The 17337-nt window shown below is 39.1% G+C and overlaps 1 pseudogene; it reads right to left on the bottom strand.

Moving 5' to 3' along the window:
• Positions 1 to 15529: 15529 nt before the first annotated feature.
• LOC118846973 overlaps positions 15530 to 17337 on the bottom strand; it is a 36889-nt pseudogene continuing 35081 nt past the window's right edge.

The raw sequence follows: 17337 nt of genomic DNA, 5'->3' as shown, positions 1-17337 counted from the left end.
CAAGGGGTATCCATTAGCTTACTAGAGCTGGCCCCCATGGTACCCTCATCAGGCTCTACTCCTCACCTTCTCTAGATTTAGTTGGGGAGCATGGAGGTCAGAGGACAAGTGTTCTTTCACCTCTCAAGTCCTTGGTAGAACATGTTACCAGAGTGCTCTTTAGGGGGTTTCTGCAGCAATGGTTCTGTCATCCTGTGGCTGTTCATATCGTCTCCCTCCTGGCTGCAAAACTCACCAAACCCATTAGAGTTAAATAATAAGCCTGCATATCATAAGATAACTGATTTATTAGCAGTGCATATGGTTATAAAACAAACCAGGTTCAGGGCTCTCTGTAACCAAGAACCCTGAACTTTGTTTTGTACCCAGTTAATAAAGAGTTTGGAGGGAATGAAAAACAGGATGAAAGGGTTAAGACTCCTGGTTTTTTATTGGAGATCTGGAGACAATGAAATGAGGGTGAAAGTTGACTGGAGGGGAAGGGGAGACAATTAGGAGATACTGAGGAGAAAAGGAAAGGTAGTAGCTTTGTCACGTTCTTCAAGTCGGGTAACTTTTGGTGGGGGAAAGATAGTAATCTTGTGACGTCTCCAAACTCAGGTGACTTTGAAGCTTAACTTCAGGAAATGGTGGACAAAGGCAAAATGGATTCACTAATACTATTTCAATATTACAGATCCAAGGACTAGCGGCAATCAAGGAGATTTTTTTTTAACCCTTAGCTCCTACTTCTAAGTATTATTTTTGGGCGCTGTTTTACAGCACAGAAGCCTTTCAAGTCTCTCTGATTTTACTAGCTAGTTTTCTGTTCCTGGTTACTGTCAGCCTGATGGTATATTCATTTGATCTGCTACTGCATTGTGATGTTCTGACCAGTTTCTAGTTTGATGGCACTATAGTCATTCTGACTTTGGGAGGTTGTAATGGATTCTATGATTTTTTTTTTCCTTTTTGGGGAGTGCACTTATTCCCTCTTAGTAATTACTAACAGTAATTACTTTCCCCCGTGGGTGTTTCCATTTGCTAATACTTAGAAAAAGGGTCTAATTTATCAGTGTTAGGCATAAAACAGGATCTGGATCTTGGTGTGGCTACAACAGGACTGAGAACCCGAGGTAGAATTTCTTTGTTATTTATTTGCTCAAGCCTGCTGACCTAAAGGGATGATCAGGCTGCAAGGTATTAGTGAGTTTAAGCTTATGTGTAGCCTTTAGTCATGTTGACCCAGAAGGGAGGTAGACTAAATGTCTTTTGGGGGTGCGAAAAGACTAGCATTTTCCTGATTCTCTGACTTCCCAGATACCACTTCCTTCCTGCCCACCCCATACCCGATTGGCTTGATCTGGGGGCATAAGAGGTGAGACCCCACAAGTATCATACTCTGATGACTTACTAACCAGACACACTTTCCAGATGGAAATAAGAGGGATTGGGTCCAGGGAAAACAAGTGCCATTATATCCTTGTATATCTTTACAGTGTTACTGCAAAGTAAACCTCCTTTTTTAAATGTTCAGTTACTTGGGTATGACCAATAGACTGTGCATATTTGTTAAGACAGTTCTTTCCTTTTTTATTGTTTATTTGGGGGTGGAGGGAAAGTAGGAAGGAAAAAAGAAATGCTTATAAAAATAATGAAGTCATTTCTACTTTCCCTCCACCCCCAAATAAACTTCCGCATCGATGCCCTATGTGGGACTTCTCTGATATCTCTTTTATGAGAAAACAAACGATTTGCCTTGGGTTCTGTTGGCCCATTCACACCCATAACTGCTTGAGTCTTGGCATTTGGAAATGATTGTTTACATATCTGAGCCCAATCATGGACTCAGCCTTTAGAGAGGAAAGCAAATACAGATTTAGAAAGATAGAAAGAAAAGTAGCTCCATAGATAGGAGGAAAAGTTATTGAGAGAATCTCTTATATTCCTGGAGGGGAAGCCTATACATTCCCAATGTCCCTCCAGAGAATAATATGTGCCTAGGAGAGAAGGCAATCATGTGACCCCAGAAATGGCCAACCAGAGGCTATGGAAGAGCTGGGAGAATGGCCAGGTCAGTCCATTAGCTTCAGAAATGACACCTGGCAGCCCTGAACGGCAGAAGTAAAATGACTGTGGGGTTCCTGGAAGAAAAGGGAAGAAATCCCCAGACCAAGCATTCTGCACCCAAGGGAAGGAGTTCCTGGACAACACTGATTAATGTGACTGAGTAGATGCCAGAGGAGAAGGCAAGGAGTAGGGAATGACAAAAGCAACATTGTGGAGAAGCAAACTAAACCTCCCCTTTTGTTTGTGTTGAGTTTAGAGGTGATATGACTCCAGCAAATCCCAGTTCTTTCCCTCTTCAGGAGGAAGAAGAATAGCAATAGGTAACATTTATATAGCACCTACTGTGGGCTAAGCACTTTATAAATATTATGTCATTTGATCCTGATGACAACCCTGGAAAGTAGGGTCTCTTATTATCCCCATTTTACAGTTGAGAAAACTGAGGCAGAGGTTAAGTGACTTGCCCAAAGTCACACTGCTTAGCATCTGAGGCTAGATTCGAACTCAAGTCTTTCCGACTCCAGGTCCAGGGCTCTATCCACTGCACCACCTAGCTAACAAATTATTCTCAACTACAGAGCATTACTGTAAGTCTATAGGACTTATATAGGTCCTTGAAGGAGGTGGAGTTCACTGGAAAGGCATGGAGAGTTGTTGACTACCGAATTTGGGTAAGAACTCTTTCTCTTTCTCATATTCTGTTGGGTAAAACAAAAGCTTTCTTATTTTGTATTTCACATTGGTAGCCTGAGTACTTATATGGGACCTAAGGGCCCTTTAATTTTTTTGTTTGTTGTTTATTGTTGTAGTTTTTGTAGAGACTTAGATATTAGCTACATCCTGATGATCTCAGGGGGAACTACTCCGTGGGGGCACAAGCCAAAAAGAATACGATATGTGAATAGACCCCTGGGACTGAGCCCTGTCCAGAGCTGGGGTTCTGGGTACAAGTTACCCTCAAGGAAATGTGTTTCTGTTTACCAGGCATTTTGAGTTAGTTGGCACTTTAACACATACAATTTGATATCACAAAGCAAATAGTTTTGGATTGTGGAGAATTGAGTTATTTGGCATTAATGAGGCAGCTAGGTGGCAAAGTGGGTAGAGTTCTGGATTTCTGAATCAGTAATGCCTGAGTTTAAATCCTACCTTACGTACTTACTAGCCTGGGTAAGTCATTTAGTCTGCCCTAACCTCAGTTTCTCCATCTGTAAAATCAAAATAATAACAAAAACAACACTAACACCTACCTCACAGGGTTTTTGTGATGATCAAGTGAGATAAAATATGTAAAATGTTTTGCTAAACTTTAAGCATTATATAAATGTTAACTATTATTATTAAAATAATCTTATCTTCAGTTGCCTTCTAGACATCTCCAGCTGGTTGTCCCACATCCCACTGAGGTTTCATTTTGTCTTTTGCTAATCTCATGTGTTTAATTATCGTCTCTAAGAAGAGTATTCCAAATCTAATTGCTGACTGGGCACCTCTAATGGGATGTCCCATTAACATTTCTATCTTAATGTGTCCAAATGTGAACTTCCCCCAAACCTGCCCCTCCTCTCTATTGTTGTTGATGGCATCCTACCAGTCACCAAGACTTAAAATTTTGGAGCTGTCTTTGATTCTTCCCATTTCCTCAAGCCTTACCCCTCCATTCAATTATTTGCCAAGTACAGTCAATTCTACCTCCACAGCATTCCTTGCATCTGCTCTTACCTCTCCACTTTCACCTGGACTGCTTTTTAGTAGCCTTCAGAATAGCCTTCAAAAATCCCTGACTCCAGTCTTTTCCTCTCTGCAGTCTATCCTTCACACTGCTGTCATAGTAACAGTCCCGTTTGAGAACCAATCAAATCATTCACTTCCTCAAAAAACTTCAGAGAGTTGCTGTTGCCTTTATAACAGGAGATTGACCAAAAAGCAGCCAGTTTTGAGACAATGTGCATTCTGTTTTGCCTGGTACCAACCCATATGGAGTCTTGGTTAGCTTGCTTCCAGGTGCATATTGGAATGATCCTTTACCTTCCCACTTCAGAACAAGAGCAAGGATTCTCTGTTCCCTGTTAGCTTATTGTGTGGTGATAAAGGCTTTTAATTGGTTGCTGAGCCATAACAGATTTTACAGAAAAATCTGGAGATTCAGATATCTTCCTCCATTAACTCCTCTTTAATCCCTACCTCTCACCAAGTGACCCTTCTTACCAAATCAAACTCCTCTAAATGCATGCTTGATCCTGTCCTTTCTTAACTTCTCCAGCAAATTGCTACCTCCATCATCTCCGCTGTATCTGATCTACAATCTCTCCCTATCTACTGGCTATTCCCTGGCTGTTAACTTGTCACGTATCCTTAAAACATTGTCACTTGACGATATCATCACGGCTTAGCTATCATCCTATCTCACCTCCCTTTCACTTCTCACCTTCCTTTCACCCTCTAAGTTCCTTGAGAAAGTCCTCTACACTCATGGTCTTTACTTCCCATTTTCTCATTCAATTTTAAACCTTCTACAGTCTGGCTTCTCACTTTATTATTTAACTGAAAGTGTTCTCTTCAAAGTCATCATTCATCTCTAATGACCCTTTCTCAATCTTTATCCTTGTTGAACTCCTTGTGGTCTTTGGCATTGTTAATTACTTCTTCCAGCACTTAACACAATATTTTAAATGTTTTACAATGCTCTTCCTTTTTTTTGTCATCTCCATTACTATTCACTAACTCACCCACCCCCAAAACAAGTCCCCCTTGTTTGTTTGGTTTTTTTTTGATGGGGGAAGGCAGGGCAATTGGGGTTAAGTGACTTGCCCAAGGTCACACAGCTAGTAAGTGTATCAAGTGTCTGAGGTCGGATTTGAACTCAGGTCCTCCAGAGCCGGTGCTCTACTCACTACACCACCTAGCTGCCCCAGAAATCCCCCTTGCAACACAAGTGTAGTAAATCAAAATGAATCAACACATTGGGTCTGTTTGAAAATATATGTCTGTAGTCCATCATACACCACCCTCCAACCCTTGTCAAAAAGCATGCTTCATTATCAGTCTTCTAAAGTCATGACTGGTCATTGCTTCAATCAGAGCTCTAAAGTCTTTCAAAATTGTTTTACTGTTGTTGTAATCAAACTGTAAATTCTCCTGTTTCTACTCATTTTATTCCCTATCATTTTGCACAAATTTTCCCAAGTTTCTCTGAATCCTTTGTAGTCAGAATTTCTTGTGGCATGGTAATATTCCATTCATATGTCATGATTTGTTCAACCATTCCCCAGTTGATGGAAGGGGATGATTATTCATTTATATAATACCAACTATGTGCCAGGCACAGTACTAGGTCTTTTGACACACTTTACCATAATAGCAACTGCTCTTTTTGTATATAACATAACAGATCTCAAGAGGCTGTCTATTCTCCTATTCCCCACCCTATCCCCTTGCCCTCTTATTTCTTTCTGAATTTAGAAGACTTTTATACCCTTCTAGATATATACGCTGTTTCCTCTTTAACCTATTCCCAATTAGAGTAAGGTTCCCACACTACCTGCCCTCCCACCTACTAGCTTCTTCTATATCAATTTTTCCTTTTATGCCTCATTTGTGTGAGATGATTGCTCCTTTTTCTCTCTCCCTACACAGTATTTTTATAAAGAATTGCCACATCATACTCAGCTCAGACCAAGCTTTTCTTTCAAACTATTCAAGTAATAATGATCATCATAAGGATACTGATAATATTTCACATATAAAAAGTAAACAATTTGACCTTTTGAGTCCCTTATAGTTGGTCTTAAATGTTTACCTTGTACTTCTCCTTGATGTTAAGTTCAGCTGTTTTTATCACAAATACTGAAAGTCTTTCAGTTGGTTAAGTGTCCATTTTTTTTTCATTTGGGGTAAGTTACTTTTGGTCCATAACCACAGCTCTTTTTCTCTACAAAATACAGTATTCCAAGATCTATGGTCCTTCAACATAGTAGCTGCTAAGTATTGTGTAATCCTTATTGTAGATCCATAATATTTAAATTGTTTTTTTTCTTGTTGCTTTCAATATTTTCTCCTTAACCTGAGAGTTTTGAAACTTGGCTATGATATTCCTGTAAGTTTTCCTCCTGGGACTTGTTTCAGGTGATGATCAAGTGGATTTTTTTTTCTATTCCTGCTTTGCTTTCTTGTTCTAGAACTTCAGGGCCATTTTCCTTGATAATTCCTTGTAATATTGCATCAAAACTCTTTTTTATTGTAATTTTCAGGTTGTCCAACTAGTCTTACATTATTTCTTCTCAATCTGTTGTCTAGATTAGTTTTTTTCTGATGAGATATTACACATTTCTCTTCTATTTTTTCATTCTTTTGATTTTGTTTTGTTATTTCTTGGTGTCTTAGAACATCATTGGCTTCCCTTTGCCCAATTCTAGTTTTCAAGAAATTATATTCTTCCTTTAGTTTTTGATTCTCTTTTTCCAAGTTGGTTGAATTTTTCATAATTTTCTTGATTTTCTTGGATTACTCTTATTTTTTCCCTAATTTTTCCTCGAGCTCTCATTTGATTTTTAACTTCCTTTATAAGTTCTTCCAAGAACTTTTTTTGTGCTAGAGACCATTTGGCATTTCTCATTAAAAAAAGGAGTGGGGACTTCTGGGGGTGGAGCCAAGATGGCAGCTGGAAAGCAGGGACTTGCGTGAGCTCCTCACCACATCCCTCCAAAAACCTATAAAAAATGGCTCTGAACAAATTCTAGAACTGCAGAACCCACAAAATAGCAGAGGGAAGCAAGGATCCAGTCCAGGACAGCCTGGATGGTCACTGGATGAGGTCTATCGCACACAGAGTGGAGTGGAGTGGAGCTCAGTGTGGGAGGCAGCAGGACCAGCCAGACTAGGAGCCGGGCAGAACAGGCCCTAGCACCCTGAATCAGTGAGCTGTGGCAGTTACCAGACTTCTCAACCCACAAACGCCAAAGACAACAGAGAAGATTAGTGGGAAAGGCTGCAGGGGGACAGAGTTCGCAGTTCAGCCACTGCCCTAGGGGCAGTGGGGGAGGTGCAGCTACAGAACTACGTGGTGGGAGGAAATAAGTGGTGGATCAGAGCAGGAGTGCAGAGCCTGCTGAAGATTTGCGTCAGGTCCGGGTTGGTGGTTCTTGAGGAGGGAGGAGTGCTGGGGTGGCAGAGCTGGCTGTATAGAAATACCTCTGAAATCAACAGCGCATCCCCTCAAGCTTGGAACAAAGTACTCTTTGCTCTACAAGCAGTCATACCCCGACAAAAAACTCAAGGGTCAAGTAAGTTGGCTGGTAACATGGCCAGGCAGTGAAAATGCACCCAGATTCAGTCTCAGACTTTGGAATCTTTCTTTGGTGACAAAGAAGACCAAAACATATAGCCTGAAGAAGTCAACAAAGTCCAAGAGCCTACACCAAAAGCCTCCAAGAAAAACATGAACTAGTCTAAGGCCATGGAAGAGCTCAAAAAGGAGTTGGAAAAGCAAGTTAGAGAAGTAGAGGAAAAATTGGGAAGACAAATGAGAAGGATGTGAGAAAACCATGAAAAACAAGTCAATGACTTGCTAAAGGAGACCCAAAAAAATACTGAAAAAAATATTGAAGAAAACAACACTTTAAAAAATAGACTAACTCAAATAGCAAAAGAGCTCCAAAAACCCAATGAGGAGAAGAATGCCTTGAAAGGTAGAATTAGCCAAATGGAAAAGGAGGTCCAAAAGACCACTGAAGAAAATACTACCTTAAAAATGAGATTGGAGCAAGTGGAAGCTAGTGACTTGATGAGAAATCAAGATATTATAAAACAGAACCAAAGGAATGAAAAAATGGAAGACAATGTCAAATATCTCATTGGAAAAACCACTGACCTGGAAAATAGATCCAGGAGAGATAATTTAAAAATTATTGAACTACCTGAAAGCCATGATCAAAAAAAGAGCCTAGATAGTATCTTTCAAGAAATTATAAAGGAGAATTGCCCTGATATTCTAGAGCCAGAGGGTAAAATAGAAATTGAAAGAATCCACAGATCACCTCCTCAAATATATCCCAAAAAGAAAACTCCTAGGAACACTGTCACCAAATTCCAGAGCTCCCAGGTCAAGGAGAAAATACGGCAAGCAGCCAAAAAGAAACAATTTGAATATTGTGGAAAAACAATCAGGATAACACAGGATCTGGCAGTTTCCACATTAAGGGACCAAAAGGCTTGGAATACAGTATTCTGGAGGTCAGTGGAGCTAGGATTAAAACCAAGAATCACCTACCCAGCAAAACTGAGTATCATGCTCCAAGGCAAAGTATGGATTTTCAATAAAATAGAGGACTTTCAAGCTTTCTCAGTGGAAAGAGCAGAGCCGAACAGAAAATTTAACTTTCAAACACAAGAACCAAGAGAAGCATGAAAATGTAAACAAGAAAGAGAAATCATAAGGGACTTACTAAAGTTGAACTGTTTTATTTACATTCCTACATAGAAAGATGATGTGTATGATTCATGAGACCTCAATATCATAGTAGCTGAAAGGAATATGCATATGTATATTATATATATATATATGTGTGTGTGTGTGTGTGTGTACATATATATACATATGTATGTCTATATATGTATATACGTAGGTATGTGTATATATATATATATGTCTGTGTATATATATATACACACACACACAAAGGGCACAGGGTGAGTTGAATATGAAGGGATGATATCTAAAAAAAATCGATTTAAGGGATAAGAGAGGAATATATTGAGAGAGGGAGAAAGGGAGAGATAGAATGGGATGAATTATCTCACATAAAAGTGGCAAGAAAAAGTGCTTCTGTAGGAAGGGAAGAGGGGGCAGGTGAGGGGGAATGAGTAAATCTTGCTCTCATCGGATTTGACCTGAGGAGGGAATACCATACACACTCAATTGGGTATCTTACCCCACAGGAAAGAAGGAGGAAGAAGATAAAAAGGGGGGACGATAGAAGGGAGGGCAGACAGGGGGAGGAGGTAATCAAAAACAAACACTTTCGAAAAGGGACAAGGTCAAGGGAGAAAATTCAATAAAGGGGGATAGGTTAGGACGGAGCAAAACATAGTTAGTCTTTCACAACATGAGTATTGTGGAAGGGTTTTACATAATGATACACATGTGGCCTATGTTGAATTGCTTGCCTTCTTAGGGAGGGTAGGTGGGCAGGGAAGAGGGGAGAGAATTTGGAACTCAACATTTTAAAAACAGACATTCAAAAACAACAACAACAAAAAGGCTTTGCATGCAACTAGGAAATAAGATACACAGGCAATGGGGCATAGAAATTTATCTTTCCCTACAAGAGAAGAAGGGAAAGGAGGATGGGAGGGGAGTGGGGTGACAGATGGGAGGGCTGACTGGGGAACGGGGCAACCAGAATATATGCCATCTTGGAGTGGGGGGAGGGTAGAAATGGGGAAAAAATTTGTAATTCAAACTTTTGTGAAAATCAATGCTGAAAACTAAATATATTAAATAAATTTAAAAAAAAATAAAAAAGGAGTGACTTTTTTAGCTCCATTATCTTCCTCTGAATATGAACCCAGATCATCTCTATCCTATAGTAGTTATCTATGATTGGGTTCTTTCTCCTTTGCTTATTCATTTTTATTTATTTTTGTCTTTATTTTTATTTTTAGCAACTGTCAGTATAATCAAGTTCTAGTCCCAAGATATTGGGATGATGTCCCAAGCCTCAAGTCCTTCTTACTGTTGTTTTCTGAGGTCTTTCTGGGAGCTCAACCTTGGGTTCTCCTCTCCACTCTGAATCCACAACTAGCTCCCTTAACCACGTTGTCTAGCAAATGATGTTGCTCCCTATGGTCCCTCTAGTGGCTGTAAACTACAGCTGTCCTCTATGCCCTGGAACTGAAGCCAGGGACTCTGTTTTTCTGCAAATGCCCACAGCCAGCTCGGTCTTTGCTCCTCTGCTACTGTACTCACAGGTATGTGCTGGCTCCTTCTCCCCCACAGCAGCAGCCCAGGATGCATCTGGTCAACACAGCTGTGCTTAGTGTCCTTCAACAGTGGAAGGTCCTTCAATTTTCTCCTACTCAGTGGTCAGACTCCTATACTGTCTGGGAGATGAAAGTTTCTAAGGCTGAGGCTGCCTTCAAACCCCAGCTGCCCCCAGGGCTTGTTGTTTGTTGATTCTGTAGAGTCAGTCTGGAGGTGTCGCACTTCACGCAGGTCAAACCTTCACCCCTGGAGGTCAGGTCTTTACTGGGATCTTCTCAAATTGTATTAGGAGAACAACTGCTTTACCCTAACTTTTGTTTGTTTCCGCTGCTCTACCTTCCCTCTGAGGTGATGTTCTGTTGTGGTTTTTGTTTGTTTGTTTGCTTTTTGTTGTTGTTGCTGTTCTTTGGAGGAAATTTAGAGAACTGAAAGTTTTCTAACCTACTCCACCATCTTCCCAGAATCCTCTCTGTCTATGGTTATTTTTAATGAAATATCTCTTACTCTCTTTTCTTGTAGGGCTTTTTTGGTGATATATGGAAATGCTGTTGACTTATATGGGCTTACTTTATATCCTGCTGCTTTGCTAAAATTATTGTTTCAAGTAACTTTTTAGTTGAATCTCTAGAATTTTCCAAGTATGCCATCATATTGTCAGCAAAAAGTTTTATTTCCTCATTGCCCATTCTGATTCCTTCAATTTCTTTTTTTTTGCCTCATTGTTATTGCTAGCATTTCTAGTATAATATTGAATAATATTGGTGGTAATGGGTATTCTTGTTTCACTCTTGACCTTATTGGAAAGACTTTTCTAGCTTATTCCACATTATAGATAATGGTTGCTAATGGTTTTAGGTAGATGCTTCTTATTATTTTAAGGAAAAATCTACTTATACCTATGCTTTTAAGTGTTTTTTTTTTAAATAGGAATAAGTGTTGTATTTTGTCAAAAAAAAAACCTTTTCTGCATCTATTGATATAGTCATATGATTTTTGTTGGGTTTGTTATTGATTCAATCAATTATGTTAATAGTTTCCCTTATATTGAACCAGCCATGCATTCCTGGTATAAATCTCACTTGGTCATAATGTATAATCTTTGTCTTATATTGCTAGTATTTTATTTAGTATTTTTGCATCAATATTCATTAGAGGAAATTGGCCCACAATTTTCTTTTTCTGTTTTTGTTCTTCCTGGTTTAGGTGTCAGTATCATATTTGTTTCATAAAAGAAATTTGGTAAGATTCCTTCTTTACCTGTTACTCCAAATAATTTATTTAATGCTAGAATTAGTTGATCTTTAAATGTTTGGCAGAATTCACTTGTAAACCCATTTGGTCCTGACACTTTTTTTCTTAGTAAGTTCACTTATGGACTATTCAATTTCTTTTTCTAAAATAGGTCTATTTAGATATTCTTTTTCCCCTTCTGCTAATCTGGGCATTTTATATTTTTGTAAGTATTCTTCCATTTCACTTAAATTATCAAATTTATTGGCATATAATTGGGTAAAATAACACCTAATGATTGCTTTAGTTTCATCTTCATTAGTGATGTATTCACCCTTATAATTTTTGATACTAGTAATTTAGTTTTCTTCTCTTTTAACCATAATATGGCTAATAAACAATGGTTTGTCTATTTTATTGAGGTTTTCCCCTCATAAACTCAGCTCCTAGTTTTATTTGTTAATTCAAAGGTTTTCCTATATTCAATTTTATTAATCTCACTGTTAATTTTCAAGATTTCTAATTTAGTGTTTAATTGGGGATTTTAAATTTGTTTTTTTCTAGTTTTTAAAAATTGCATACCCACTTCATTGGTCTGCTCCTTCTCTATTTTATTGATATAAGCATGTAGGGATATAAATTTTCCTCTGATTACTGCTTTTGCTGCTTCCTATAAGTTTTGGTCTGTTGTCTCATTATTCATTTTCTTTAATAACTTTACTGTTTCTATGATTTGTTCTCTGACCCACTCCAGTCTTTAAGGGTAACACATATATATCAATACATATATATATTATATATATATATACCCACACATATATGTATGTATAAATTATGTATATAATGCACATATATGAAATACATACATATACATATATGTGTGTATAAAACTAATAGCTATTCTTCAAAAGGTAAGTGGTCAAAGAACATAAGCCAACAGGTCTCAAAAAAATCACAAAGTATTCACAAACACATGAAAGAATGTTCCAAATTACTAATAATAAGAGAAATGCAAATTAAAAGACCCTGAGGTTTTATTTCACATATTGCAAATTGACAAAGATGATAAAAATAGCAATAGCACTGTTGGAGAGGTTATGGTATAATTGGCACATTAACACATTGTTGGTGAAGCCATGAAATGGTGCAACAATTTTGGAAAGCAATTTTAAATTATATAAATAAAGTAACTAAAATGTCTACTCCCTTTGAATCAATTAATCCATTACTGGGCTAATACCCAAAACATACCATCAATAAAAAGAAAGTTCCCATATACCAAAATATTTATAGCAACACTTTTTGTGATAACATAGAATTGGAAACAAAATAGATGCTCATAGATTGGGGAATGGCTAAACAAATTGTGTCACATGAATGTAATAGAATATTGTGCTGCTGTATGAAATGATGTATGTAATGACTATAGAGAATCATTGAAAGATTTTCATGAACTGATGCAGAGTGAAGTAAGCAGAACCAAGAAATCAATATACATAATGAATACAACAATGCAAATGGAAAGAACAACCATACACATACACACACAAATAAAAAATGAATGTAACAAAATTACAAAGATCAAACATGAATTAAAGAGACATGAAAGGATACCTCCAATATACTGCTTCATGGAGGTAGGAGGTCCACAGATCTTCAACATGCATGTTTTCAGATTTTTTTCAATGTATTTATCAATTGTGCTCATTTTTTTTCTTAAAAAAAAGTACTTTATGGTATGACTCTCTGGGAGGGAGTGGGGGAAGGATACTGGGGATAACTATGATGATATTAAAAAAAGAAGACATTGATAAAAACATTCTTTAAAAAAACAAGCAAATGCTTATTCCCTTCCCTCCCCTTTTATTCTCTTATTGGTAAAGTTTTACTCTGTTGCCTTTCCATGGAATGGGGATGAACCAAGAAACAGTCAATCAAAATTCCAGGTCACTGGCCCCTCCATGGTCTCCCTACTCTACTCTTTCCACCTCAGCAACCCTAATTTCAGTCTTTCTATCTCCTTGTCCTGCTTGGAATAAAGATATACCTTGTATGCTTTGTATTCTCTAGGGGGAGGGCTTGGGATAATGGTTGATAATTCAAAACCACAATCAAACTTAATTTCATCCATTTGAACCAACTTCCTCCCCAAGATGCCTGCCAAGATTTTTTGTGAGTTGGTTCTTTTTTGGGGGGAGGGAGCGGTAGGGCAGGGCGGGATCCCTTCCATTGCATCATTCCATGGTTCTTAGAGAAACAATCACAAGAATAAAGCCAAGAGATGCAAGGGGAGACAATGAGGTCTGATTGGGCTCAGGTTCAGCCTGGATCCTTAGGATCAATTACAGTTTATTCAGGAAGTGGCATACCAATATGGCACAATGGGTAAGCTCTGGCAATTACTAAAATGAGTTTGCATTCAGAAAAAGAGACCTGGTGGGGTAAAAAACCTACATGGGTGCTAGAGTGGAGAAAGAGGGTAGGGAAAGGGAAATAGAGTAACCATTCTTGACCATGGATAATACACAGAAGTGGACAATGGAGAGCAGCAATATCTTCCCTTTCCTGCCTCTCTTATCAAACCCTCCAACCTGTTTGTTGCTTCCAATGTCTTTCATGACAAGTCGCCACCTGCTCCCTCTCCTGCCAAGGTAGATTTTAATCAGTCATCTTCATGATCTAGAACCAGAAAAGTCAGATGTCTTCTGTCTCGGTCCCAAGCTGCCTTTCCTCAGGAACTCATTTGAAACCAAAGGAATATAAGCCAGATTTCCTTAAGCCTGGAACATTTTGTGTGCTGTTGCTTAGGCATGAAGTTGGATTGCTGATGCAAGGCTGTGTCCTTGCCTGAAGGTTAGTGTTGATACAAGAAATTTCGGAGAAGACGGGCAGTCTTCTAGGTGACACCTCTGGTACCTGACTCTCTCTAGGACCAATTCCACACATTGGCAGGGGGTAGGTGTGTGTGTGTGTGTGTGTGTGTGTGTGTGTGTGTGTGTGAGAGAGAGAGAGAGAGAGAGAGAGAGAGAAGGAGGGAGACAGAGAAAGAGAGAGAGAGAGATACACACACTACACTACACTTTGGAAGCTGCAGACATACAGAAGAAGCTAACTCCTCAACGTGTCTGATTTCCAGCCTGCTTCCCTTAGAGACTTCAAAGAATTGTCTCTTGGGTAAGATCAGGACCTCTTTAAACTGAAATATCTTGCTTCTACCAAAAGTTTCTTTACTCTACATTTTCTGATATTCTCTAATCTGTGTAACTTTTCTAGTTTGTTATCTTATTGGATAAATGAGTTTAGTCACTATTTGCTATTTGTGAATCTCTATGCAATGGTCTTTTGTAAAAGACAGTTAACACAGTTTGGTAGGATGGAGTCAAACTGATAAGCAAAAGCTAAAGAAATGCTTGCAACTAGGGAAGTGATATTTGTTCTCAGAATTATGCCATAAGGTCAGCAATATGGTGGGGGTTGGGGGGGGGGGAGAGATATAATTCTAGTTCAGTAACTTTTCAGAAACTGGAGAGCCCAGCAGCCAGTCTTGTGACCTTTCCCTCCTTTTCTCTAGACAAGAATCACAGTCTAGAGACTATGAGAGAAGTAGGCAAGATTCCAGAGATATCTATCAATGCCTTCCAACCTCATTTAGGCAATTCATGCAGATATACATGGGCAGTACCCACATATTACAGGAAATTTAGCGTTTGGTTCTACATACAACCCCTGACTTTTGGTCCCTTTCCTGGCAAACTAGCCTACCTTATTGTCCATTCCCACAGTATCCTCTCAGTTCATCTGCCTTCTTTATTGACCAAGAATGTATTTTAATACTTCATTGATGGGAACTTTCTCTATTGTTCTGCTAATTAATTAATCAATTTTTCATAGACCTAACTATGGATTTCTTTTTCCTATAGTTTTTAAATCCAAAAAATGGATCTGTTTAACCCTGCTATAAGCCACAAATTGGTGGGTTCCACATTATCCTCTTACTCATTTCTCAGTGTCCATTCCAAATTTCTCTGGCTAATAACTGGTCTCTTCCAAATTTTCCTGAGCATTGGTTGATATCAGATTGCCCTGCCCACTGATTAATCAATCCCTATGCAAAGCCCTTTTTACCAAATTATTTATTCTAGCCTACCCTCCTATCAACTGGCTCATTTTTATGCATGCCATTCTTTATTGTTTCTCTTTCTGATTGGCTTATTTACTCTGTATTTTCCTCCTACTATTCCTATAGCCTATTCCTCCTTCTTTACACCCTCAGCCCTCAGTATAGCAATGGAGATGGTTCTTGAAGAAGTGAAGGGCCAGCTTGAACTGGATCTCTGCCTTAGAATTGAGCCAGAACCAGCTGAAGGATTTCTTCAAGGGAGAATTCTCTAGGCCAAGTGCCAGGTGTTGGGGCTGCTGATGAACCATCATATCTGAACAACATCCTACTTGAAGACTCTGTAAACTATCAATGAAAAATTCCACAAAGAAGAGAAAAAAGAGAGAATAGAGTTGATAAGCTTTGAGATAAAGGTCGAAATAGCCAGTACTGCCACCCCCTTCAGGCAAGAGTCCTATGTTAGGAGGTCCAGATGAAGAATAAGGCAATCCTGACTTCGGGGCTTCCTGGTCTGATGGGCGTAACAGTGCACAGACACAGAAAGAGAGAAAAATGCAGACTCTCCAGGTTAAAAGCTCTAGATCTCAGTGCTAAGAAGTGAAAGAGAAATTCAGGACTAAAGGTTGGGAAAGGGTCTGTTGGAGAGCATGGAAACAGTTTCTGGAGACTCTCAAAGTGGGACAGAATAAGGAAACAAATGAGCTCTTCAGTTTCAGATGGAGAAAGTTTGGAAACATGGTTTAAAAAAGAGTGTGTAGGTGGTGCAGTGAGTAGAGCACCAACCCTGGAGTCAGGAGGACCGGAGTTCAAATCCAACCTCAGACACTTGACACATGTACAAGCTGTGTGACTTTGGGTAAGTCACTTAACCCCAATTGCCCTGCCAATAAGCAAAAAAGAAAAAGAAAAAAGAGTGTGTTCTCTGAAATACTCACTAATTTTTAACCTTAGCCTAGCATTCTTACCTGAATGTACTACTCTCTGCAGCCTGGGATGAAAACCAACCCCACAGAGTTTCTCTGTATGGACCAGGAAGAAACTGACAATTCCAGTTGTTATCACACAATTGGGGAAGCCATCCAAGTCCCGAAAGGATTCTACTAGCTTGCGAATGCAGTGGCTATCTTCACCTTGGGCCAACAGCTGCTTGAACAGGAATGAATCCCAGCCACACTGCCACCTACCTACCCATGAGGGGGAAGAATAGAAAAATGGACATTAATGAACTCAATGGGCTCAGCACACATCTTGCCTCTCCTGGGAAGCCTTTCAGAAATATTTCATATAATGATTATCATGATGATTCTGTTGGCCTATCCATCTACTCAGCTCAAGGACTCTCAGATTCTTAAATCCCACAGTAGCTGGCCCCCACCTCCCTCCCTTCCATGCTCTACTTTCTCTATCCAACAAGGCTCAGCAATACAATGATCAAAGACCACTCTGAAGGACTTATGGTGTAAAATGCTGTTTATCCCCAGAGAAAGAACTGATGGTGTCTGAATACAGATTGAAACATACTTTTTAAACTTTATTTTTCTTGAGGGTTTTTTTTGGTCTATGTTTTCTTTCACAACATGACTATTATGGATATGTTTTGCAAGACTTGATCATAGTCCTAGTGCCTTTCCTACCTCTTCTTGTTGGTTGTTGGAGCCAATGCTAAAATACCAGCACTTGGTCTTTACCAATTTTTTCCCTGCCTTCTCTGTCTGGGTTACTCCATTTTGTCCCTTCTGGGTCAGCTCAGTGGTGTTCCACCCATTCACTGCTCAAGAGGAAGAGTTGGGAAGAGAGAGCAGAGTTATGCCATGGAAAGACTGCTGAACTTGGAGCTAAAGGAACCCAGGTTCAAAATCCTAGCTCAGCCTCATTCTGACAGCGTAGTAAGCAATGTGACCTTGGGCACCTTTTTAAGTTATTTCCTCATCTATAAAATGAGAAGGAGGTTGGACTA

The sequence above is a fragment of the Trichosurus vulpecula genome, chromosome 4, assembly GCF_011100635.1.
Source record: "Trichosurus vulpecula isolate mTriVul1 chromosome 4, mTriVul1.pri, whole genome shotgun sequence".
Taxonomy (NCBI): Eukaryota; Metazoa; Chordata; class Mammalia; order Diprotodontia; family Phalangeridae; genus Trichosurus; species Trichosurus vulpecula.
The sequence above is the reverse complement of the archived record's forward strand: the minus strand, read 5'-3'. Positions and strand labels throughout refer to the sequence as shown.